The 26,803-nt window shown below is 41.1% G+C and overlaps 1 protein-coding gene across 1 annotated transcript in view; it reads left to right on the top strand.

Annotated features, from left to right (window-relative positions):
• Window positions 1-5,563: 5,563 nt before the first annotated feature.
• Window positions 5,564-26,803, top strand: part of SYNPO (synaptopodin) — an 83,988-nt gene continuing 62,748 nt past the window's right edge. The window contains exon 1 of the mRNA XM_026685087.2: window positions 5,564-5,701. The gene's annotated coding sequence lies outside the window, so the exon portion shown is untranslated. The remainder of the gene's footprint in view (window positions 5,702-26,803) is intronic.

Genomic DNA, 26,803 nt, shown 5'->3' with positions numbered 1-26,803 from the left:
TTGCATGATCACAGTACAATATGTATGAATACAACTTGAGTGGGAGACCACCCAGCTCTTTTTTTTAAAATATGTAAACCACATTAGAACCAGGAGCCAAGTGTAGGAACACTGATCATTAGCACTCAAAACATTTGGAGGATATCTGAAGTGCTGTCTTGCATCCAGTGGAGTGCTATTAACATTCATCAGAAGACTTGAGACATGCAGAGACAAAGCAAGCATCTGTATTGGATGATAATCACATTTACAGACATCAGCTACTTTAAACATTGCCTTTGAGTAGCCTCCATGGTGAATGTGGTGTGTCTAGCCATATGCATGAATGTTATGCAGGCAGCTTTTGGGTAGTGATGCAGTTGTCCTTGGCAATCACTTTAGAAAGAATTTTCTCTTTATTTGGTTTGCAATTAGTCAATGACCATGAATATACGCCCTACAAAATTCTGCTCCTACTACACTGACTAGCTGAATGGCAAACACTGTTTGGAAGGCACTTTCTGGAAAAATTATCAGAAAAAGATCTACAGTAGAGGTGTCAAACTCGTTGCATCACATTGTCATCATGTGACGTATCATGACTTTTTACCCCCTTCGCTAAACTGGGGGTGGGGCGTGGCCAGCACATGATGCATCCAGCCCACGGAACGCAAGTTTGACACCCCTGATTTACAGGGGTTTTTTCCAACCAACCTGTGTTGGCTCATGACAAACCTGCTATATGCATCTGCTTGGAATAGCACTGGGAATTGTAGTTCTAAGCACAGGGAATTATTTAGGAATTTAATTGGCACCACCTCCTAAATCAGGGCTGTCAAACTGGCAGCCCATGGACTGGATACATCACATGCAGGCCACGCCCACCCCAGCTCCACAAAGGCAAAAATGTCACAATACATCATGATCCAGCCCGTGATGCGATCAAGTTTGACACCCGGGTCCTAAATCATTCAGAAACTTCAGCATATTAAGGACACTTGTTGACCGAAAGTTTAAAAAAATGTTAATAACAAAGAGTTGTCTGATAAAATATTTATTACATCTTAACTTTTCATAAGTTCCTCTACCAACTCACCTCATCTTATATGCCGAAAATATTATCCTGAGGTATCTAAACATGGCTGAGGGATGACTGGGAGTGTAATAAATGTGATCTAATGACACCAAAATGCAGGTGATTCACACTTTGACAAACTCAACAGCACCTTTCCCCAGAAGAATTGTTGCTGATTGCACACTGTCACAATAGATTTATTTTGCAGTATATCTACTCTGGTTCAGTTCAGTTCAAAGTAGAAGAGAGCTAAATGAATTTCTTAATGGATCATAGCTTGTCCTTATCTCTAGTTGTTGTTTGCTTTCATATTAAGAGCAAGGGCATTTTCTTGATGGTTTCTAGTGGTACCAATCAAATACAGTTAATAATGACATCTGGATTCTTCATAAAATTCTGTGAATGAGTTGGGTGGAGAAATTATAGAATAAATGCTCATATGGAAACCTGTAGTGTACTTTCAGTGCTTTCCCTGGAGGTTTTGAATATTGTTTTTGTGTGCATATGTGCTTTTTAAAATGTCAGATCTGTATTAATGGATACAGCCTGTTTGTCCTGGATAGAACACAGGAATGTCTCACTGGTAAAATATGAAAAATATGGACATTTCAATATTTTGAAGACCCTTTGAGCACTTTTGCTTCAGATTTGGGCACACTGGCATCATCCTTGAACTGATTTTCTTCCAGCTCAGCTGCCCACAATCTTAAAACTCAACACACAAGATTTTGCTCCCTAAAATTTTTCAGCTTTACATGGTTGGCAAGTGGGCAAGGCAAAGACAGACAGGGCGCATAACCCTGTGGTGGGATTAGTGAGTAATCTCCAGGGAGGAAATGCTAGCAAACTCAGCTTGTGGTTTTGGGACAGCAGTATAAGATTAATGATGGGCTACTCCAAAAATTGCTTTGGAGGGGAATGTTTAGGAGATGGAAATGTTGGTGTAGAATTATCCTTCTGCTCTGTCTTTACTGTTCCATTGGACTCCTGCACCCAAGGATTATGCACCAATTCAAGACCAACTCCACACCTCTGTTATCGCACAATGTCAACCAAGGTTGAAACCTGAACTTATTTATTTCTGTCTCTTGCTGCTGAGTATTGAAAATTCCTTTCAACAACAATTTTTTTCCTGATAAGCTGAAGTTTGAGAGAGCAGGTAGATGAGCTGATTTCTCAATGGCAGAAACTCTTGCGTCCTCCCCTCCCCCCTTTTTTTTAGCTCCTGGCCTTTCTGCTCCCCTTCCCATAAAGGCAACACTGCCAGAACATCTTGTCACGTGCTATTATTTCATAGCTCTTTTTTAAAAAAGTAGCACTTGACTGGCCTCACAGCTCCCAACCACAATTGTCACTTCAGACAAACATGTATTACTTGAAATAGGAATTAAGTGCAAGCATAATAGAGTCCACAGTTAATACAGAGAACCTGTATTCAGCTCCACAACTTTCTTAGGGTTGAAGATAGAACTCCAAAAGGTTCCTGGTTAACTGATTTGCTTATTTATTAATTGCCACCCATCTTGGACCAAACTCTGGGCAGCTCACAAAGTTCATGATGGCATGGTCAATCAAGGTTGGCACCCAGCAAAGCCTTCTGAAAATAAGTCAGCAAATTTCTTGGTAGTTACCAGCTTTTTGAATAAGCCAGCTGCTTTTTGCAGAAGCTTTCCTTGGCATGGAATTAAAGTTATAAGGAACATATAGTTTGATTTTATCTGTTAAAGTCACAGGAGGAAAACCCTTAACATCTTGGTATTCACTTTAATCTATCTTTAGTAGTGAGGATGAGGAGGGCTGTTTTTGTTTCAACCTGTCTAACTTATGAACTGCCTTCCCCCTTATCTTGGCAGATACATTAGCAAACTGAAGGATAGCTTTTGGGATTTCTTGACATCAGTGGTAGATAAAGTAGATTTGGAAGTGCATCAGCACAGGGGATACATTTACATCTCTAATATGTATGCAGTTGTGAGAAACACGGGAAGATGTCCATTGTTAAGTGAAACTGAAATACATTAACTCCTCACTTGACAATTTCTATGTGCCTTGTTATTTGGTCTGTTAAGATTTATACATCATGTCTTTTCTTCAGGAGCTCAAGATGATATATACTCTTTTCTGCCATTTTTCTCAACCATAACTCTCGGCGATAGCTTGGGCTGTGGGAGAGTAACTGACCTAGAGTCTCCCACTGCGCTTCCACAATCAAGACTGAATTTGAACCTGATCCAAGTCTAATGCCCCAATCATTCATGCAAGTTTCCCTATTCATAAAAGGAAATCAAGTCTACACTGAAACCACATTTTCTGATGACAATTGCTAGTCTGTGGCTAAGCTGCTCTTTAATACCATAAGTTTTGCCTGTCGTTTGAATTATTTGCTTGTGGTTGAATTCTCTTTTTTGAATGATTTAGTGCCCATATGTTCTGAGTTGACAGCTGTGGATTTATCCATTACCATACAAATTTGAAACTCAGGACTAACTACATATTCTGTTTATTATGTTACTGTGCAGCTGATCCTAATTTTTTAAGCTTTCAAGAGCACGCCTGCAGAGCAAAGGTTTTTTTTTAAAGAAACCTTCCTTACTGTGGGAATTTTATTCCTAAAATTCCAACCAACCTATATGAGTGTTTAAGAAGGGTGCCGGTGTCTATGTGTCTCCTTTTGCAATAGCATCCATTTGCAATATACTGCTGATATTTATTAAAAGTTTAAATAAACAAATACGGGGCTTGCTGCTGCACCCTGTAACTCATGCATTCATGCAACATGTAGCTTGATCCTCTCCCTTAATACTTCCCATATGTACAATTGATAAATTGTGAGCTGTAAACAGTAAAAGCAATTTGATAGTGGTGGATCCAATTACCCAGAGATGATGGGGTCCCCTTTGCAGAATGTATTTAAGTGAAAGCTCATCAAACCCTCTGTCTGGAATGCCTTCATTTGGATGCCTGCCTTCACTGGTGGGATGGAGTCAATAACCTGAATTAGTTAGCCCATCCTAACTCTACAAGGATCTGATTCTGTCCTATGGGTTGAACCACTTGGGCTGTTGCTAATACAGGACATTATGTTGCAGCTTAGATCATTTGTTTTGGTTGATTTCTATCAATCGGCTTTTCCTGATGGTCTGGTAAATTCTACACCTGGATCACACCTGTCTTCCAAAGATCAGCAAATTTTGTCTTGGATATTGAAACCAAAATCCTGCCAAGAAAACTGCAGGGACCAGTCCAGGCATATGCCAGGAGTCAACAATGCCTCAAAGGTACATATGCATACAAAGCTGAAATAAAGGACCAAGGAAATATATATGTATTAACATTAGAAATGCACACACCTCGCTGTTACAATATGGGTGTTTAAGTTCTTTCCCTATTTGAATCTAACCACTGAGGAAAACATGCCTTCGAAACATCTTTTTTCCTGCCTTGTTCTATGACATTTTTTCTCTCTTGTCCCGATGAATGAAAGAGGCTTAACTTGTTTTTAGCTTTACCGTATCAGTGATACAATAGTGTTTTCTCAATTTTCTGATAACATTCAAGAGCACCCTTAAAGCATCTAAAATCTTGATCAAATATTATGACAGAGGGAAATTGGGTGATTTACAGTGACTGAGAACTGAGGCAGGGTTGGAATCAGCCACGGAGCATGAGAACAAATGTTATGTTTCTGCTAACTCAGGAATGAGTAGCTAGCAATAGTATGAAAAGGCCCTTAAGAATCTGTTGCTTAAAAAAAATAGAGCTGTTTAGGAATTGAATATGGTGGACATTGTTAGACTCTTACAAATAGTTTCTTTGGCCAGAGCAGGAGTAAAGGGTAGGCTTTGAAGGGGTTCGGGATTCAAGGCAAATATTCATATATTTAAATTATTGCCAGATGTTTCCATTTCTTATCTTTGCCACTGCATCATGTCTGTTTGAGTCCGGGTTTTGACACACACCCCTCCCACAGCTCTGGAGATATGTACAGCTGATTGGAACACCATCAGTTCCATGGACTTAGTGAGGTGGGGAGTGGAAAATAGGACCCCCTTCTTAGAACCAGAAATCTATAGTGAGAACCAGCCCTTGTTGGAAAGCATCTGGAACTGAGATTCTGGGCCAAATGAGCAATAAGGAAACTTGTTAACATGGATCATCCTCCAAAGCTTGTTATAAAACTGAACACATGCAGCCCTGGAATTCAAAAGAAGAAATGTTTCTGTTAGCGTTCAAAGCATCTCAGGGCTGGCCAGTTTTCTCTTCTCTGTTTGGCTTTGCCAGAGATCCTAACCCTTCCCAGAGTGTGTTTTCAGAAAGCTAAGCATGGGTTTCATGTACACTTTTGAAGTAAGCCCTTTCAAAATATAAATGGCTAATGTCTTCAGTATGGGCGAAATATACCATATGCTGCAAAAGAAAAGGGCCTCTGTGCTGTTTAAAGTTTCAGCTCGGCCCTTCTCCTCCCTCTCCTCTCACCTCCCTCCCCCCCACTCTTCCTTCCTCTGCTCCAGCTCAAACAACTAGGAGGGAGCGAGAAAGAAGAAAGGAGACCCAGTTACTCTGAGATTCAGACAGAGGTGGATGAAGAAGAACGTTTCTGCTTGCAGGCATAGCAGCAGCCCAGGAAGCATCATTTTACTGCTGAAGGTAAGAGGGCAGAACAGAAACTAGAGGGCAAACTTTTCTTAGGATAGCAAGCTGGAACTTGACTGGGGGGAAAGTGAAGACGTTAAATGGCAGACAGATGTTTGGTGTGCTTCTAGAAGGTTACTGGAGGGAGACAGATGGAGAACTGTATTTCTTTATCTCTTCAGCCTCATGCTATATTGGGCAAGGGTTGGAGATGCCTTCTTCACGGACAATGCTACATCAGTAGCATGAAACAGATTATTATTTTTCCCTTCACCTTTCTCACCTGGATTGACTCTCATTAGGTGAAGGCAATGGAATAAAATTGGGAAATATCCCATGGTTTGTTGGAATCACTCAGCACAGTTGTCTGGAATCTATTACCGGATGGAATGTCATGTAAGTGTGTGTGCGTGTGCATACTCATGCATGAAGTGTGTTTTATGTTTAAATAAGAAAAAAAAAAGAGAGGACAATCTTTAGTATGAGATGCAGGCCTGAATTCAGGTTCATGCCACTATGCACAAAATTCGTTCTACTACATTTAATACAAGATAAATGGTTGAAAGGCACTGGTGTGGTCCACCGGGCTCACTAATTTTGCAAATAGTTATTACCATGATTAACCACTGGGTTGGGTTGTATTATAAATCATTCTATAAAGAGCAAAATTAAGTACTAGTGGATTAATTGAGGTATTTTCTATGAAAAAAAGAGAGGATGTGGATGTAGACTATCAACCCAACTTCACCATTCTCCTTAATTTCCTCTTCCTCCTTCTCCTCTTTTTCCAAACTCAAGATGGTTTAAAGAGTGCTTGGGAATGGCCTGGAAGCATCCCTTCCCCCTTTGGGACAGTTGAAGGTGCTGACATGTGTCATCCTGATAAAAGGCCTGTTCTGGTCACTGTTAAACCAACAGCTTCCTTTGACTTGTCTGACGTGTCAGCAAACTGCAGTAGCTGTTGGCAGAAAAGAACTGAATAAAAAAAGATGGGGTGGAAAAATGAAATCTAGGAATGGGAATAGCCACAAAGAAAGATTAAATCTACCATGTCAGAAACTCTACAAAGCAGCAATTTTCTGGAATTTTCTTTGTTGTTGTTTGGCTTTATTTTCCCCCATAACCATATTAATAAAAATACAAATGGTACAGATGATTCCAAAGAGAAATATTTCCAATTCTAAAATTATACTCCATCCACCCATGCATTAATTATTCATTCATTCATTATTCATTCATTCATTCCTAATACAAATTTTCCAGTGTTTTACTGCTGAACCATGGATTAATCCAACTAATTTAATTCCTTCCAGCTCTATGATAGACAAAATAAGTTTGCCTTTGAAGTGCTACCTTGAATGTGGTGTGCAATCAGTGGTGGAGACAAATGCCTCCAGATCAAATAAATTAGTTCTATTGTTTGAATGATGTGAAAACCATCTAGTACTTTTGATCTGTTTTTCTTCTTTTCTGGTCTTCTCATTTTTCCTTAAAGGCCATCTCTGCTTCACTCAATTCAGTTTTGAACAGAACTTAACAGAGCTGGAATTACCTCTCATTTCCTCTCTAGAGATACGCTGTATTTATTTAAACATGGTTAGTCCAGGCAGCCACCAAGAGCCAACATTGACTCAAAGGCACAAAGCCCCACCTCCCGTTCTATTTTAATATCTTATTTATTCAATGTATCTCTATCACATTTTATAAGAAAGAAATTAGCATATATAAAATTTAATTTTCTTTCTTCGTTCCACTTTCTGTCCAATGAACCTCAGAATGGAATCCACATTTCTTCCTGCATGTTTCTCTGTGATAGATCCCTTCAGCCTTGCATGTTCAGTTAAGCTGAGAGAAAATAATTGCGCAAAAGGCATCCAATACACTTTTGAGTGTAGATTTCTTAGTAGTATCTACGCTTGGTTGTTTGCTTCCAGACATTTCATTGCTCAACTAGGTAACATCTTCACTGCAAGTTATATATAATACCTTGACTTGACAGAATTTTTGGGGGGAGGGAGGGAGAGGAGCAGTCCTTGATGGTTCCTTCATTAGAGATTGTTTTCCACCTGACTATTTGCCTGGTGTTGATTTCTGTTTATCTGATTATTAGCTGTTAGAGACTGGTATATCCTAGTATTTTTCTTTCCTTCCTAGTTTTTTTTAAAAAAATTTCTTTTGAATGGTATATAAATGTTGTTTATCTATGTGTCTGGTCAAGGAACCATCAAGAAGGAAGCCACACCTCCACTAAAACCAGCAGGCAGCAAACTCCACATTTACTTGCAGTCATGACATTACCTACTTGGCCAACAAAACATCCTCAAGGAAACAACCAAGCCCAGAGAATACCTAGAACTCCACAGTTCAACCCTGAGTTACATGTATTTTATTCTATTGAAACTGTTGGTTAAATGCGGGGTTTGACTTGGGATCCTAGAACAAAGTCCAAAAATTTAACTGTAACTGCCTTGGTCTTTGTGAAGTAGATTAATTTGAGAGTGTTTCAAAGTCACATACATAAACTAATTTCTAAACAAATATCTCAAATTTCTCTTAAGACCATAGTATGCCAAATCCAGTCTAAATTTCTGGCTGACTGTGTGAGCAACCATAATGGAAATCTCCAAGACATGGGTAACAATGACAAAGGTAATTTTACCCAAACTGGAATAATATAGATACACCACCCATGGCTGAGCAAATGTGGCTTGTGCTGTAGATACTAGCTGGGTGCTGAAAGCCAAGAATGGTTTCAGAAATGCTGGGAAATTCTTTGAGAGCAATTGTATTTTAATCGAGGACAGATGAGACACCACCTCAATATTTTGACAAATGAAACAACAACCACAGCCATGTCTGGATTGAAATTCAATTAATTTGTTGTTACCCAGCCTATACCAGTTCCAAGCATCTGTCCAGCACATCTAGTAGCATTTCAGGATTAACTGAAAACAAGAAATTTGAATTTATGAAATTTCACCAAAATTCCAGCTCCCTCTAGTGAAAAGTGACACAGAAAGAATAATGAGTCCTGTAGTACTGTGTAGCAAAAGTACTACACACACTCACACAATTCTAGAACTTGTCTTTTAAAAAAGAGCAATAACATCATACTATGGTGTTTCCATCTTTAATGCAGGTTGATAATATTTCAGAATACTATGTTAATGGATTTTTTAGGTCTGGTGCAATCAATAGGGTTGTGTGTACTTAAGAGGAAATTTCATCCTTGCATAGTTGTCCATCAAAAGAATTAGTTTGTTCAATTCCATAGTCCATCCACCAGCAAGGTTGATATGGGCAGCAATAACTTTGTTGATTTAGTGACTCAGACATTGTACTCTACCCAATGCAAGAGTTGAGTCACATGGGTACAATGAGGCCTTCACCAAAATCTTGCCTATCCATTCAGTGAACGTTTGTGGAGTGATATCTACTACCCATTTCAGAAATGTTCCTAGAGACTAAATGGCCTGGACAAATTACAATGAGCTTTTCCTGTTTTTCCCCAAAGTGAAGAACATGTTCAGGCATTTCCCAAGCTTTTTTTTCTGAAGGCATAAATATTTTCATATCAGTCATCACCAATGGCACAACCTCTGCATCTGTCTGTCAGAGGAAACAATGTGTAATTATTTTAAAACCAGCACGCTTCTTTGAAATGTAATAGTACTGGATGAGATCTTTCTTTCAAGGCTTATGTTCCTTATGGACAGCCACAAAGGTCATGCTACTCTGTGGCCCTATTAATGCATTTCACACTATCCTATTTCCATTCTAAATACGTATATGATTTCTAGAAAAAACCTAAGACTATAGCCAATCCATCAGAAGATAGATATACCAAGCCATAAAGTTCCTTAAGCCATCCAGGTTTTGCATTATCTTCAGAATATATTTAATTGCTTTGAAGATAATGCTAAACTTGTATGTTTAGATTTGTTCACAATGACCAGCAAAAACAGGTAAGCAAACTTCATTGTCTCTTCATATTTTCTTTGGCCTTCCACAATCTGGTGTTCGGCAGATGAATTGGATTTAATTTCTCTCAATTAATTAATTTACCTCTTCATTTTGGCAATAGTTATAGTGTTTCCATCATTACAGTGTTGTTGTTAATGTTTAAGTTTATGTGTTTATGTATCCTGTTTCTTAAACACTAAACATATTTTTATCATAATAGCATTAAAGCCCATTTCAAATTGATTTCTACCAGATTTCCAACTTTCTTATCTTGGAATTAGTTGCATGTCCAGAGAAGAAGCAGATCTGGTAGTTTGTGTGGAGCATGATAGCAAGAGTCCAATGCCTCTAGAATGCACCAAATTTTGGAAGGCTGATATAGTTTGCAATAGCAGGTTGGGTGATTAATGTTTTGATTTTAAAAAAAGTTATGGCCTGCAAATCTCCATGTCATGACTTCTCTGGTGGATGGGGATTTTTCTCCCACTCTCTGGCTAACCCACCCATTGGTAAAAAGCCAATCAAGGGTTGGGCTCAGCTAGCTTGTCCGTTCTGGAAGTGGGTGTGAGGACCACATGTTTGGCAAGGTGCTGGAGGTTGTAAGTGGAATTTAATAAATCTAGCTATCTTACTCTCTTACCCACGGTTTCCTTTGTGTTGTGTTCCAGAGACCTTTCCTTTCCAGTGCATTTTCTGATTTTATAAGAAATTACAGTAACGCTAAACTTATGTTAAAAAGTGAAAAGAAATGGGGTAGACAAGTAGAAAGGGGACTCGAATGTTCAGAAAGTTTGGAAAGACACCTGGAGCGAGGCAATAAGAGCGTGTGTAGGAGAAGAAAAGTAATATTTCATTTTAAAATAATCTCTGCTGTTCTGTTCCCTCTTTCTCCAAGTTTTAAAAGCAACACTGAATACTTCCTCAGATCACATTACTGGATAAGCATGCAAGCTTAATGAAATCCAGGGCATTTAGGGCTAATGCAACACAAGCCAGACACCATCACAGTCCCCTCAACTTCCTTTCACGGTGCACCCTTTGCCCCGTCCCCCTGCAGCTGTTGCTGGCACCCCTGATCTTCTCTGTTGCTGAGCTGGGGCTATGCAAAAGCAATAAACAAATTGGAGACAGTGTGATTGGAAAGAGTAGATTTTGGAATGACATCTGGAGCTTTCTATTTTTTTTAAAAAAAAACCAGTAACCATAGAGCATGAATCCATGCCCAGTGTGTATGCGTGTGTATATATGTGCGTATACTTAATTATTTATGAGACTCCAAGAAACATAACAACTAACAAGAGGGAGGTAAACTAAAGTAATATCAGTTCAACAGTTATATACCTACTTTCCATGACTTCAATTTAAGTGGTTTACATAGGCCGCATTCATGGTTTTATTTTTGGTCCTTTCCACTAACAATAAATAAAACTGAATAAATATCCACTTGTAGAGAAAATCCATTGGAAATATCTTTATGTTTAAATAATTAAAATCTTTTGAGCAGCTATCTATTTTAGGTTATTCAGAGAGCTTATATTTCCACTCCAGAGGGTTCCATTCACAATGCCACCATATTGGTTTGGGACAGCTAAACCTACTCCTTTATAGGCGATACAAAGCTCCATATGGCAGAGACACTCAGCTGAAGTTTAAATAACGGGTGACTAGGAAGAATTAGGGTGAAACAGACAATAGCTCATTAAATCTATCTTGCCCACAAGAATTCCGGTTTCTTTGTGATTGGGAAACACTGAGGTGTTTTAGCTGGGATAGTAGGATCAGATGTAGAACTGTCCATGTAGTCTTTCTTGAATAAACCACAATCTATGTAGAGGAAGTAGAAGATTCAATCAAAAATATAATTGACTCAGTCTTAGTTCTGGATCTGATTAAGATAACTAGAATCATTTTCATCTTTTTAACTTCTTAGGCCAGTAGTTTAGTGGGAACAACATAACTTGGGCACATATGAGCTAACTATTAACCACAATACTATTACTACAAGTACATAAACTTGGTAGAAATAGCTTATTCATTTTTCCATTTTCTTGGAATGAGTTTATTTCCTCTCATCGTTTTTACAAGGGGAAAAAAAAGCAGAGGGGGTTTCTCCAAATCAAGGGATTGTGTCTCTTTTCCCAGAGAGGGGGGGAAATGGTTTGCAGTACAAGCTACAGCTCCTTGAAGACTTCTCCTCATCTGAAAGGGTTAGGATTAAAATTTGGCAAATAAAAAGATAACCAGGATGCCTTTAAGACTAACCCATATGTGAATTTACTCTTGCTACTTTACTCTTTAGCCTGAGCAACGTTGTTTCCAAGAAATCCAAGAAGAAACCAGCATGGCTGCACAAAGATCTCTCTGGCAAATTGAAAGAAAAAAAGGACAAGTACAAAAAATGGAAAGAAGGACATACAACTAAGGCAGAATATCAGCAGATAGCCAGAATTTGCAAAGACGAAGCCAGGATAGCAAAGGCTCAGAACGAACAAAGACTTGCAACAAAAGTTAAAGATAATTAAAAAAAGTTTCTTCCAACATATAAATAACAAGAAAAAAATCAAGGAAACAGTCGGTCCACTAAAGAGAGAAGATGGCAAGGAAGTAACAGGCAACAGAGAGAAAGCAGAACTGCTTAACTCATTCTTTGCATCCATCTTCACGCAAAAAGAAACTATAGCTCAACCCACCAAAAACATAACTGTAAAAGACATATCAGAAATAAAAGTTAAAATAAGCAAAAAAATAGTAAGAGAATACCTGTCTGATCTTGATAAAAACAAATCACCGGGGCCTGATGGATTACATCCCAGAGTTTTAAAGGAGCTGGCAGAGGTCGTCTCAGAACCACTGCACCATATCTTTCAAAAATCCTGGAGCACCGGGGAACTATTAGAGGACTGGAAAAGAGCTGATGTGGTTCCTATCTTCAAAAAAGGAAAAAAAAAACAGACCCAGGAAACTATAGACCAATCAGCCTAACATCAATACCTGGGAAGATACTGGAAAAGATAATTAAAAAACAGATCTGCCAACATCTAGAAACAAGTAAGGTAATAACTAGCAGTCAGCATGGGTTTGTTAAAAACAAATCATGCCAAACCAATCTTATTTTATTCTTCAACACAGTGACTAAATTAGTAGACCAGCAAAATACTGTGGACATAATATATTTAGATTTCAGCAAGGTATTCGACAAAGTAGACCACAACCTACTTCTTAGTAAGCTAGAAAAAAGTGGAATAGATAGCACCACCACTAGATGGACTCGAACTGGCTGGCAAACCATACTCAATGGGTCTAAGTCTACATGGAGTGGGGTGCCACAAGGTTCCGTCTTCGGCCCAGTACTCTTCAATATCTTCATTAATGACTTATATGAAGGAATAGAAGGGGAACTTACCAAATTTGCAGATGATACTAAGCTGGCAGGAATAGCTAACACCCAAGAAGATAGGGAGCTGAAGTCTACAAGTCTTAAAGTTGCCAAGTTGAGAGACTTCTGCTTTATAGTGTAGGTTCCTTTCGAGCATAAAGACGACCAAGTATGCTCCTTGAGAGAGAATAGTTGAACATCAGGAGGGCTGTTAGAGGGCAGAGCTATATTTGGAACTTCTCTCCATTTTAAGAGCAACCCAGTTCAATTCTGACCAAACGACAAAGTACAATGGAAAGCAAGATGGGGGTCCTCCTGCCCCTGCCCATCAACAAGTAATACTTGGACAATAGGCACGCCTTAAATTCTTCCACACAAGGATTTTGCAATTGTTCGAAAGCTACTTTGGAACTTCCTGTTCCCATGATGTCAGCAGCTGGGCTGATTATGGCCAGCAATGTACAGTAGTTCAACCACCGTCTAGCTAGGTGCTGGTGGCGAATTTCAATATTGAGCTCTATTTTCCTATCACAGAAAATTTTTATCTCTTCTCCCAGTTTTTGAACTTCAGGACTTGCAAGGCTGATGATCACAGCCCTCTGAACAAAACTCCTCCAATGCTTGAAAAGCAGGTCTCTATTCTGTTTTCTTCCCTCTTTGGTGCTGAGATGGCATGAGGGTTTTTTTTATTGCTAGAGGTTCTGCAGCACCTTGGAGCAAGCACTAATTTTCTCACATTGTTCACAGCATTACAAGTTTATAAGAGTGAGGAAATCATGGATTACTTTCAGCTCCTGACTTGAAGACCCCTCTGCAGAGAGATTGGTGCCATTACATTGGCACCCCACCCAGCTGAGGCAATTTTCTCTCAACTTAGCAGCACAACTCAAGTAGAAGAGCTTCTAAGTTTGCCATTTTCAGGAGTTGAAGTTCAGCCAGATACGAACCAGGCCAGTTTCCAGGACAGGAAATCCAATCTCCTTGGGTCTCTCCCTCTAAGTTTCTCTAGAGGCCAGATATTTTTGCCAAACTTCAGGATGTTTTTCCCCAAAAAAACTTTTCGGCCACAAAACCAAAATAGTGGCAAGGCAAGGGTAGGGTTGGAGAGGCAGCACTCTGATATGAGACTCCCTTATTTAGTCAGCTGGAATAGAATAGAATTCTTTATTGGTCAAGTATGATTGGACACGCAAGGAATTTGTCTTGGTGCTTAATACTTTCACTCAGTGTACATAAAAGAAAAGATACCTTCATCAAGAGTCAAAAATCATAAGGTACAACACTTAATAATAGTCATAGGGTACAATAAGCAATCAAATCATACTAGGACCATTACTAGGAAATGGTCAATAAATGAATGAGGGCTGATTGCCTCTGGTTGACCTCAATTCTCTTCAAGGGTTGCAGAGAGGACAATTTTAAGTCCTTTCATCAAAGGAGAACTTAGGAAAATAATAACAATAATATAGTAATTTATCAGATTTTTAAGGCTGCCAAATCAGAAGGACTGAAGGAACCAGATTTTTGGGAACTGACAACAATAGTAATTTGAAGGTGTACCGTATAGTGTTTCTATTGTAATTATTCCTGGACTTATATTTATACCTATAAATTGGCATAGCCATATACACCCTCTTTCATTCTCATTTTCAGTGATGCGTTTTCTCTTTTTCCAATGAAGTGTGTTAATCCCATCAAATCTTAGGACAGAAGCTACCAAGCAGTTCCTGAAAGTTCTTGAGGAAATGAATAGATCAGTTTTCTGGATGCTGCTGACACTTTTACTACCTCTACCCAAGAGTTCTCATTGTAGAAACTTTCTATACTTTATTTCTTTTAAAGCGAAATCTAATGTAAGGGAGATTGTACCAGAAAGTCAGGAATTTTTTAGTAAGGCTCAATAGAGGAACTGCTGTTGTGCTACACCAGATGGAAAACATCAGGCACAAGGAAGCCTGTCAGCTCTGGCTGCCCTCCAGATCTCCTTCAAAGCTACACCTGAAAAGGCATCTCAGAGATCAGTTCTTGTATCACTTCACATTGGCCGCATGTCACTCACATGATGGCTGAAATGACTCTGCCTTTTGAAGTGACATCGGGCACGTACAAAGATAGTCAAATGTCACCCATTTCATTTCCACTTAACTTCTAATTTTCTTAAGTCTTCATCTAACAACAATCAAATCTTTGGCTGGGGGAGATTTTCCTGTGGGTATTCTTAGATATGGGTACAGTTCAGAGGTGGGTATTCAGCAGGTTCTGACCAGTTCTGGAGAACCGGTGGCAGAAATTTTGAGGAGTTTGGAGAACCGGCAAATCCCAACTCTGACTGGAGATTTTACAGTACCCTTCCCCTGCCACGGCCGCCATGCCACACCCACAGAACTGGTAGTCAAAAAAATTTGAATCCCACTACTGGTACAGTTCAGTGGTAGGATTCAAAAAAATTTACTACTGGTTCTGTGGGTGTGACTTGGTGGGCATGGTGTGGCTTGGTGGGTGTAGCTTGGTGGGAGTGGGGAAGGATACTGTAAAATCCTCATTCCCTCCCCACTTCTGGGGGAAGGTTACTGCAAAATCCCATTCACCCCCCATCCCACTTTCCAGCTCCATTCTTCTGTGCAGGGCAACAAAAGAAGACCCAACCGATCGGCTGGGACTCGGAAGGCAGAGAATAGATGGGGACGGGGCCAGTCAGAGGTGGTATTTGCCAGTTCTCTGAACTACTCAAATTTTCCGCTACTGGTTCTCCAGAACTGGTCAGAACCTGCTGAATGCCACCTCTGGTACAGTTCCATGCAGGGAGTAAACTAAGCCCTTGTGTCATTAAACCAATAACATAACACAAGGCCTCCCATCTTTCTAGCCCTTCTTTTACAAGTAGGAATCAATCCACTTCTACAAATGTGATGACATGACAGGGATTTTTGGGGGGTATGAGTTAGAAGCCCAAGATAATGAGAAGCCATAATTATCTATCTTCCTCGCCATTTTAAATTTTGGTCAATGCTCAGTGTAGGAGAAGAGCAATGTAGACCATGCATTTCTGGTATTTTTCCAATAAAATAATATTTTTCATGATTTGGGACTATACCCACACTTGTTATGGATAATATTCAGCAAACTATCTCCCATCTAAGCAATTTTATAAACCTTGACTGGTGGATAATTAGTGAAAATAACTTTAATATTATTTTAATATTATGCTGACATTATTGGAGGATGCAATAAGTTCAGTAAACGTTTCTTTTTCTTTTTAGTCTTTCATTGTCTTGTCTTTCATTGTCTGCAATGCTGACACATTACAGTCCTATTAATAATTGGAGCAGCATTTGCCTGTAGAAAATATTCTGACACATTTTTCAAGAATGTGACTTATCATTAGAAAATAACGGCACCCACAATCCACCCATTCTCTAAAAATCTGTATTCACTTGGTTGAGTCACTTGTCTGAGATGGGCAGCTATAGTAATCAAATAAATAAAAATAATGCTTAGCATAATGTCTCCCTTAAGTTATCACTCACAATTAAGGTGGAGCATTTCAATCATAGAGTTGGAAGGCAGCTTAGAGATCTTCTAGCTGAATTCAGAGCTGCCCAGAGCAGGAACCCTTGGGCTATTCCAGACACATGGTTGCCCAACCTTGGCTTGAAAACCTCTTGTTAAGTTCTGAGCATGGGCGCAAGGAACGGAGATGAGGCTGTGAACAGTGAACTTCAACTCTTTATTAACGATCAGGAACAGAGCAAAAACCCTGGGCAGCAACAGCTCTTTTATAGGGCTGGCTGCTGTCCCATTAACCAATGACTTCCGTTGAAACGTTTAAATTGTACCCAATGAGAGACGTTCCGCTAATAGACAATCAGATTGCTCCGTAAGGACCAATCCCAGCTTGCTATTCACGGACCAATCAAAAGTGCAGGATTACGAGCCTGCTTTTCTATTAAGGTTGTTAAACTTTATTAAATACGTTTATGTTAGTTCATAACACCCCTCCCCCCTAGGTTCCGTTTGAGGGATGTGGTGATATAGTCGTAGATATATCAACCTGTAGATATGCAGGTTGTTTCACCTGCCTGTTTGATTTTCACTGTTCCACCGGTTTCTGTCTGCAGTCTGATTCCGGTGGAACGCTTTCAAGTCTTTCTGGTACAGTTGGTTCCATTTCGGTACGGGAGGACTCGGCGTGGCTGCCATTGTTGTTATCCCAGTCCCCAAGAGTTACTTCCGGGTTCCGTGGGCTTGCCTCCCTCGTGGTATTTCCCCGCAGCGAAGCTACCCTGCTCCCTGACTCTTCTTCAGTTGGCGCGCTTCGTGGGGTTGGATGCTGGGTTTCCCTGATTACATCATTATCTATTCCGTTTTCGGGCCCCTCGATATCCCCTCCCCCCTCAGTTTGCGAATAAGGGGAGTCGTGGGAAATGGGTGGCAATCTGGAGCGAAGCTGATCTATATGGCGTTTCCAAGTTCTCCCGTCATTAGTCTGTAGGTGGTAGGATCTGGGGCCGGTGGGTTGGGTAATGGTTGCAGGGACCCACAATGGGTCGCCGGAGAAATTTTTAGCAAACACCAAGTCGCCTACCTTGAATTCGCGGCACTTCCCGCTAGACCCGAAGGGTTTTTCTGGTGAATAAGAAGGATGTAGACGGTCGAGGTGGGAGCGAAGTTTTCATCCCATTAACAGTTCGGCAGGCATTTTATTCGTGACGGTGTGGGGTGATGTGTTGAAGAAGCAGGATCCGGTTCAGCTTGTCGTCGATGTCTCCAGAATCCATTTTTTGTAGTGTTTTGGTTTTTTTTTTGACGAATTGTACCATTTGCTCCGCCCTTCTGTTGGCTGCAGGGTGTGCCGGCGAGGTTAGCACATGGCGGATGCCCCGGTCTGCTAGGTACTGTTCAAAAAGCAGAGCAGTGAACTGGGGCCCGTTATCAGAAACTAAAACGTCTGGTAGTCCATGCGTTACGAACAATTTGTTCAGTTTGTTAATGACTGACTCAGTTGTGGTTGTCTTCATTTTATGTATTTCTAGCCAGTTGGAATAGGCATCCACTGTTAGTAGAAAAATGTGTCCTTTGGTGGGTCCCGCAAAATCAATGTGGATGCGGGACCACGGACCCCGAGGGGTTTCCCACTCGGTTGGCGCCGCTTTAGGTGGGGCATTGCTGACGTCTTGGCACTTCCGGCACGTGGTTACCCAGGCTTCGATTTGTTTGTCGATGCCTGGCCACCATGCGTAGCTCCGTGCGAGCGCCTTCATACGCACAATGCCCGGATGTCCATCATGCAGTACTTCTAAAACTGTTTGTTGTAGCCTCTCTGGGACGACGACTCTATCTCCCCAGAGAATGCAGCCCTTCTGGAAGAAAAGTTCTGTCTGCTGGTTTTTGAACGGCACGAAGTTGTCGTGGAGTTGGTCGAGTGGCCATCTCGTTCGACCCAGCTGAGAACTCGTGCTAAGACAGGATCCCGCTTAGTCTCGATGGCGATGTCTCTTGCCGTGAGCGGCGGCGAGTGTAGCGTTTCAATTTGGAGTGTTGTGAGGGTTGGAGCTGGGTCGTTGACGGCTTCCGGAAGTGGGGAACGGCTTAAAGCGTCAGCGTGGGGAATGGCTTTCCCCGGGCGATGTTGCAGTAGATAATTGTAGGCAGCTAGGAACTCTGACCAGCGAGTCATTCTTGGTGATAATATATAGGGGGTTGGTTTGTCTCCCGCTATAATACCAAGCAATGGCTTGTGATCCGTAATTATAGTAAATGGTCGTCCATACACGTATTCATGAAAACGCTTTACAGATGATACAACAACAAGAGCCTCTTTATCAAGTTGGCTATAGTTCCTTTCGGCCCTTGATAATGTATGTGAGAAAAATGCAATAGGTGCTTCATTTCCGTTTGGTAATACATGACTTAAAACTGCTCCTACTCCAAACGGTGAAGCGTCACATGTAATAGTCAAAGGTAAAGTCTCATTATACTGCATTAATACAGCGTCAGAAGTTAGTAAGTCTTTCACTTGTCGGAAAGCGCGTTCCTCTCGATGTCCCCAGACCCAGGTTGCTCCTTTGTCGAGAAGTCTGTGTAGGGGCTCAGCTACGGTCGCCTTCTGGGGCAAAAAGATGTTGTAAAAGTTGATGAGCCCCAGGAAGGCTTGGAGGTCTGTTCTATTCTTAGGTGTCGGGGCTTTTTTTATTGCTTTTAGCTTGTTATCAGAGGGATGGATTCCTTGACTATCGATAAGGTATCCAAGGAACTCCACCCTTTCAGTACACAGTTGACATTTATTTTTTTTAACCTTGAGGCCGGCGTCTTTGAATTTTTGGAGAACCATTCTTAGACGCCTTTCTAAAACTTCTCTATTCGGGGCGGCAATTAACACATCATCAAAATATGGCACAACTCCTTTTATGCCTTGTAAAAGTCTCTCCATCAGGCTTTGAAAAATTCGCGGGGCTACACTCACTCTGAATTGGAGTCTATTGCACTTAAAGGCGCCTCTGTGCGTAACGATAGTTTGTGCTTCCGCAGTTTCCGCATCTACGGGTAACTGTTGGTATGCCTGCGCTAAATCCAATTTGGCGAATACCTTCCCGCCACCCAGGGAGTGGAGAAGATGTTGAACCACCGGCACCGGGTAAGCACTCTGCTGAAGTGCGTGGTTCAAAGTGGCCCGGTAATCCCCACAAATTCTTAACGACCCATCCGGTTTGATGGGTGTTACTATTGGGGTTTCCCAACGGGCGTGGTCAGTTGGTTCTAAAACACCCTGGGCTATTAATTTATCGAGCTGCTCATCGATCTTTGGTTTGAGTGCAAATGGCACCCGATGAGGCTTAAGGCGGATGGGAGTTACTTCGGGATTAAGGCTAAACGATATTGGGGTCCCCTTGTACTTGCCTAGCTCTTCTGAAAACACGTCCTGGAATTCTTGGACGAGAGACTCCTCCCAGTTGTCGGTCTCGGCTCGGTGAATGCCGGCTACCTCTATTCCGAGCGGGGCGAACCATTGTAGGCCTAACAAACTAGGCCGGTCGCGATCGACGACAGTCAGTGGTAGTGATGCGGTACGATTTTTGAAGAAGACTTGGACTAGGCTGGAGCCGACGACTGGAATTCTGTTGCCCTGGTAATCTTTGAGTATGATTCTTTGGGGGCTGAGATCCTGACGACGGATGGAAGGGATTAGCTGTTTGAGGGTCTTCCAGGAAACCATCGAGAGGGACGACCCTGAGTCGACTTCCATCACGCAAGGTTGGTTCTCGATGGTGACCCTTACTCGGATCTTTCTTGCATCTAAGGATGAAGCGTGGCCGATGGTAATGGTTTGGTGTGTCTCTTCTCGTCTCGTTGAAGTGGCAGGTGCTTTATTTCTGTAGGAGTGGTTGTTCCATTGGTGGTTCAGGTGATCCCGGCTCACAGGATGATTCCCTGTGGTCTGGCGGTAGTTATTCTCCCTCTGGATTGAGCTGGGTCCTTGCTTGCTTCTACAGACCTTTGCGATGTGGCCTCTTTTCCCACAGGAACGGCAGAGCGCGTCGAGGAATTTGCAATCTGATCACGGGTGGTTTGCCCCGCAACCAGCACATTGGCGTGGTAATCTTTGGGTTCGTTGTTCTCGTTGGTCGCATTCGGACCGGAGCCGGTTGACCTCTTCTTCTTCACTATCTGATGTGGATTCGAGGTCCTCATGGTGAGCCGTCATTAAGGGCCTCTCTGGATGAGGCGAGGTATCATTCGCGAGTTTACGGAGCGGTGGGTTGGTGCGGCGCATTCGGGCGGCCGACTTCCTGGTTGCTTCTGCTGCAGTAGCGTCTGTGATGGCATCGGCAAGATCGATGTCCCCCTTTGCCATGATCTTGCTCTGCACCGTGTCGTCATCTAATCCCAGAACTATGCGGTCTCGCAAAGCTTCCTCGAGGTTTGAAAACCCACAGAGGCCACCCAGGTTCCGGAGGTCAGCGATGAAATCTGCTACACTCTCACCTTTCCGTTGGTCCCTCTGGTAAAATTTGTGTCTTCGAACCAGTGTTGGCACGGCGGGTGCATAGTGGGCTCGTAGGATGGGCACGAGGGTATCCCAATCCATTGACTTCACCTCAGCCGGTTTGGCGAGTGCTTTTGCCATCTTAAAAACGGCAGGCCCACAATGGGTTAGAAATATTGCTCGCTTCTTGCCGGTCGTAGCGTCTTTTAAGTTGTTGGTCTCCAGAAACATCTGGAACCGATCCATGTAAGAGTCCCAGTCTTCGTTAGCCGGGTCAAATGGAGCGGGTGGTATGGCACCGCCGGACATCTTGCCGTTGTTGGTGCTTCTTCAGCCACGTGCTCTGTTCGTTGCTCTGTAGTGCTCAGTCAGCTCTGATGTCTCCGCATCCCATCCTCGTCGCCAGTGTTAAGTTCTGAGCATGGGCGCAAGGAACGGAGACGAGGCTGTGAACAGTGAACTTCAACTCTTTATTAACGATCAGGAACAGAGCAAAAACCCTGGGCAGCAACACCTCTTTTATAGGGCTGGCTGCTGTCCCATTAACCAATGACTTCCGTTGAAACGTTTAAATTGTACCCAATGAGAGACGTTCCGCTAATAGCCAATCAGATTGCTCCGTAAGGACCAATCCCAGCTTGCTATTCACGGACCAATCAAAAGTGCAGGATTACGAGCCTGCTTTTCTATTAAGGTTGTTAAACTTTATTAAATACGTTTATGTTAGTTCATAACACCTCTCATCGTGAAACATACTACACAACTCCAGGAAACAAGCTGTTCTACTGCTTAATAGCTTCAAAGGTCAGGACACTCCTCCTTATTTCAAGTTTGGATGGCTTCCACTCACCAGTTCTTGCCCTATCTTCAGAAGTTATGGAAAATAAATCTACACCCTCTTCCCTGTGACAAGCTTAGAGGAAGCATTGCTGTTTCTCCCACTTCCATTACTTCTGTACATGACACCTTTTTAATTAATTGTCCTTCATAATACCATATAGGTTGGGATTGTCTTCCGCCTGGTAGAATTCTTGCTGCAGACAACGATATCATGTTCCCTATTTTTAAAATGTATTTACTTTATGGTTTTATGTTTAAAAGGTAGATCTGAGATACAGTTCAGACTTCAGCATTTGTTCTCTGTTATTTCCTGTATTTTGACTATACAGGGAGAAGGCAAAATTAGCCCATCTGTTCCTATTGCAAACGGTGTCTTCCTAAACTCCTACATCTTTGGTTAGATCATTTGCAGCTTTAACAAGCGTAAATGTCCTACTCCTTCTTCCAGACATTTTGAAGAGAGACGTGGAATTAAGGAGGGGAAGAAAGTTGTTCCTGGCGTACTGTGAAAGCTCCTTGTACATTTAATACTTTCCTCCAGGAGCTGCTCCCTAACCATTGCCTCTTAGATTCTTCTACATCAATAGCTATAACAGAAAGTTGCTTTTTAATGCCATTTTTTTCCACAAGGTTTAGCTGCAAAGCACAGAAAGCACTAGTAGTACCTTAAGCTAAAGCCCATTTTTGGGATTACAGCCTGTCCTTTATGGGTTTAAATATTTATGGGTGAACAATCTACTGGAGCACTCACTTTCTCCATCAGAGGGAGATATCTAGATAAGAAACTTTTCAACAGCTCTTTTGCTTTCCATTTGGTGCCTGCCAAGGAATGAATGTGTAGGAAGTGAGAAGTTATATCTTCCATATTCCTTTTGGAAGAGGATCTATTCATACTTTGCCCGAATATAATGCAACATCAATATGCAGTAACTCGGGAGATTAAAGAAGGATGTATGTATAAAATGTTTTATAGGTGGCATCTCTCACCCTTGAGAATAGCGAAAATGTCTCCTAACATGAATCCGAATTGCTGGAAATGTAAAAAGAAACAGGGAACATTCTTTCACATGAGGTGGTCCTGCACTGAAGCCCAAAGATACTGGCCTAGAATAAAAAAGTGGTTAGAGGAAATAACGGCGGAGCAAATTGAATTAAAACCAGAATTCTTCCTATTGGGGATATTTAATAGACAAATTCCTAAAAATGTCAAATATATAATACTGCATATTCTTACTGCAGCCAGAATAACCTTTGCACAGTGTTGGAAACAAGCAGATATTCCAACAGAGGAGATGGTTATACAGAAGATAACAGCCTGTGCAGAGATGGACAAGTTAACCTTAGCACTTAAGGAAAAAGAAACATCAGAATATTATAGAAGCTGGGAATGCTGGTATGACTGGATAAAACAAAAATAGAAAATATATTAGTAAATAACGTAAAATGTAAATCATAATTATATATTCGCAATAAGATATATTTGTAAATGTATCACCAATATTGACAACAAACAAGGAACCATAGACTGTCGATAGTGGAATTGTTATTTTTTTAATCATTTTCTTTTTTTCTGTTTCTTTTCTTTCTTCTTCTGTGTGTTGTGTTTGTTTGATATTTTGGTTTTGTAATCAATAAAGTTTGTTTTAAAAAAAAAAAGGGACGTATGTAATTGCCCTGCAATTCTCTGAATTAAGAAAGTGCCCTTGCCTGAGGTCCTTGTTGCAGTTCTAATTTGTAATCTAGAATTAGACAGTTTGGTGCTTGTAGGCACCTCTGTAGTCCCAATGCTTGTTTTGGTTCCTTGCCTTACTCCTTTCTATGCATTTCTAAATGGGAAATTAGCAGAGCACAAAAAAAAACAACCCCAAATTCTAATAACATTTTCATTTTCCAGAATTCTTCTGGCCTCCAGAGTAGGTGGATCTTGTTTAGTTCCCCCACCTCTCTCTCTCTCTCTCTCTCTCTCTCTCTCACACACACACACACACACACACACACACACACACACCTCTGCCAAGGATAAGGACAACAGTAAGCTAAGGTAGTAAGAAGACTCTTAGGAGCACTAAGAGGCAAAAACACCATTTGCCTTCTATTAAATGGTTATATTAATCTACTTCATGGCAGCCAGCTTATAGACCACCATGACAAGCTCTCAAAGTTCCTTGGTATCCACTGACCTACGAAATTGCATATTTTGTGCCAAACTATTAGCAGAGAGCTGGGGACCCCATCGATGAGAGGTCATGCTTTAGACCAGGGTTGTCAAACTCACGGCCCATGGGCTGGATGTATCACGTGCTGGCCACACCCATGCCCGGTTTAGCAAAGGAGGAAAAAGTCATGACACAGCACGTGATGACGCTGTGATAATGCAAGTTTGACACCCCTGCTTTAGACCTTTGCCTATAGAACCTTTTTAAAGGAGAGATGCTATTGTAGAAGCCAAAGCAAATGCTCAATAAGTAGTTCAGAGGAATAGAGGACACCATTGACACAGCTGACATATGGTAGCCGCTTTAGGTGCTGTGTATCACTCAGCAGCGCATGTGCATGATATGGACACTTGCACAGCAATACTTTTCACATTATTTTTCTGTCTTGGAACATAGTCACCAGTGGTTGGATTCAATTTTTTTTACTACCGGTTCTGTGAGCGTGGCTTGGTGGATGTGGCAGGGGAAGGATACCGTAAAATCTCCAGTCAGAGGTGGTATTTGGCGGTTCTCCGGACTATTCAAAATTTACTGGTTCTCCAGAACTGGTCAGAACCACCTCTGATGGTCACATAGGGCATGAGGTGGCTGGAAACCCTGCTTTTAATTAAGTGGAAAGAGGATTCCCAATTCAATCTCGGTGATCAAGCAAGTTCATGAGGCACAAATTGCCACTGGCATTGAGTTTATTCCATGGGTTTCTTTTTGGGAAAAACGAGAGATCAGCCAATAGGGACATTCAACTTAAGATGAATGACTTTGGGGGAACCTTTCTGCTTCCCCATTTCAACCCACTTCTGCTTTTCAAAGCGACAAGATCAGCAAAGCTGGCTTGACAGAAAACTCTCTTGGCCTGAACTGTACTGTCCTCGTTGTCAATCTTCATCCTTCCTCCAAGATGTCCGTTCCCAATCACTGCCAGTTACCTGATTTCTCTCCAGAGAGATGGGTGACAAAGTCTAAGGACATGAACGTGTTTTAAGATTGCACTTGAGTGGGATTAGAATAAGAGGAAAATGCTACTTTAATACAGCTATAGTTAAGAATAGTTTAAGTGTGTTTCATTCATAGGCTGGGAACAAGATAAAAGCAATGTCATGCAGACATGGCAGGAAAAGAGTGTTCCAGGGTGCCAGGGTGAGGTACAGGTGGGGACATGATTAAAGATTTGCAGTTGCTCTTTGTTATTGCAGATGTGCAGTCTGGGAAGGAAATTTAATGCTTTGGAAGACTTTCTGGGCTATAGAACAGCACTATTACAGAAGCTAGGGTGAGCATTTATGAATAGATCAAGATGCATAGCCTTCTGCTTGAAGATGAAAAATGGAACTGCTCAACGCTAACAGATTTCCTGTAGGCTTTAAATCAGATGAAGAAATCCCTGCTGGGCAAACATCTGTGTGATGTTTGTTCAAATTTTAAGTGGAAAACTGGAATACAGAGAGGCCTTGAATTAAGCATTGGGCCTAGGCAACAGAGCTTGAATAGTTATAAAGCAGCTTTGGCTGGCTTATGTTTACATTGACTAATTGTTGCGTTTTGTGCTGGGTTTTAAAATGATTGCACAAATATGTGATCACCCTGGGATCATTTAACAGTAAAGGGAAAGATGAAACATTTAATTGATTAATAAATTTATTTGGTGACAGGGTGATGTTAATAGGCAAACTAATATCTCCCATCTCCAAACTTGTATTTGCATTTAACACAACTTATATTGCAAATAAGATTTTATAAAAACTCTATCTATCTACCCATCTACCTATCTATCATCTATCTATCCATCTCCCTCATAAAGCAATTCTGGGTGGTGAACAAAAAATACATAAAACATAAAAGCTATATATAATGATTACAACAAAAATAGTTAAAAAGAAGAGTAAAATAATTAAAATTCAAAATTAAAATTGTGTATATTGTAGCATTTTCAGGGTATTTATAATTCAGTATGTAATTTCAAAAAATTACAATCCACAAGTTGTCTCCCATTGGAAGGTCAGCCCAGGTAATTCATAAATCATTTCCCACGGAGCCATGATATGCTGGTGGCAACTAGTTTGGCATTGTGGTTAAGGCACCAGGCTAGAAACCAGGTGACCAGGTGTTCTAGTCCCACTTTAAGCATAGCACCAGCTGGGTGACCTTGGGCCAGTCACAAGGTCTCAGGTCTGGGAAGCAAGTAATAGCAAACCACTTTTGAAAAAAAAATCTTGCCAAGAAAACTCTGAGGACTTGTCCAAGTAGTCTCCATGAATTAGAACCTCAAAGGTACAATACACACATAACATACAGAGGTCCGTCATAAGTATAGTATATAGGGTATAGGTATCATGGTATAGGGTCTTCTGCTTGAGGAGGTCCAAGGTCCCTTCCAGCTCTATCCTGATTGGTTGATTGGTTGAGTGATTGATGATTGATTGATTGATTGATAAAGAGCTTCATATTCAGTGCAGCTCATAGATAGTTTGACTATTCGGGATTGCCATGTTAGAATATTGCCAGTGTCACCGATCAATATTTTTTCTAGTATTTTTTTCTTTTTTCAATATTTTTTCTGGGCACTGGGCACCCTGATCAGATGACATTTTAAAACTAGCAGCTTCTTGTAAAACAATCTTTTTACAAGTTTGGAAGCAAAAGGTACTCTGCAAATATATTTAAAAATAAACTTCAGAAACAGAAACAGACATACCCATGTAAGGTTTTACAATGAAATGGATAAAAATGGCTGGTTATTC

This window comes from Notechis scutatus, chromosome 2, assembly GCF_049901735.1.
Source record: "Notechis scutatus isolate UNSWTSFEM ecotype Mainland chromosome 2, rNotScu1.2, whole genome shotgun sequence".
Lineage (NCBI taxonomy): Eukaryota > Metazoa > Chordata > Lepidosauria > Squamata > Elapidae > Notechis > Notechis scutatus.
The sequence above is the reverse complement of the archived record's forward strand: the minus strand, read 5'-3'. Positions and strand labels throughout refer to the sequence as shown.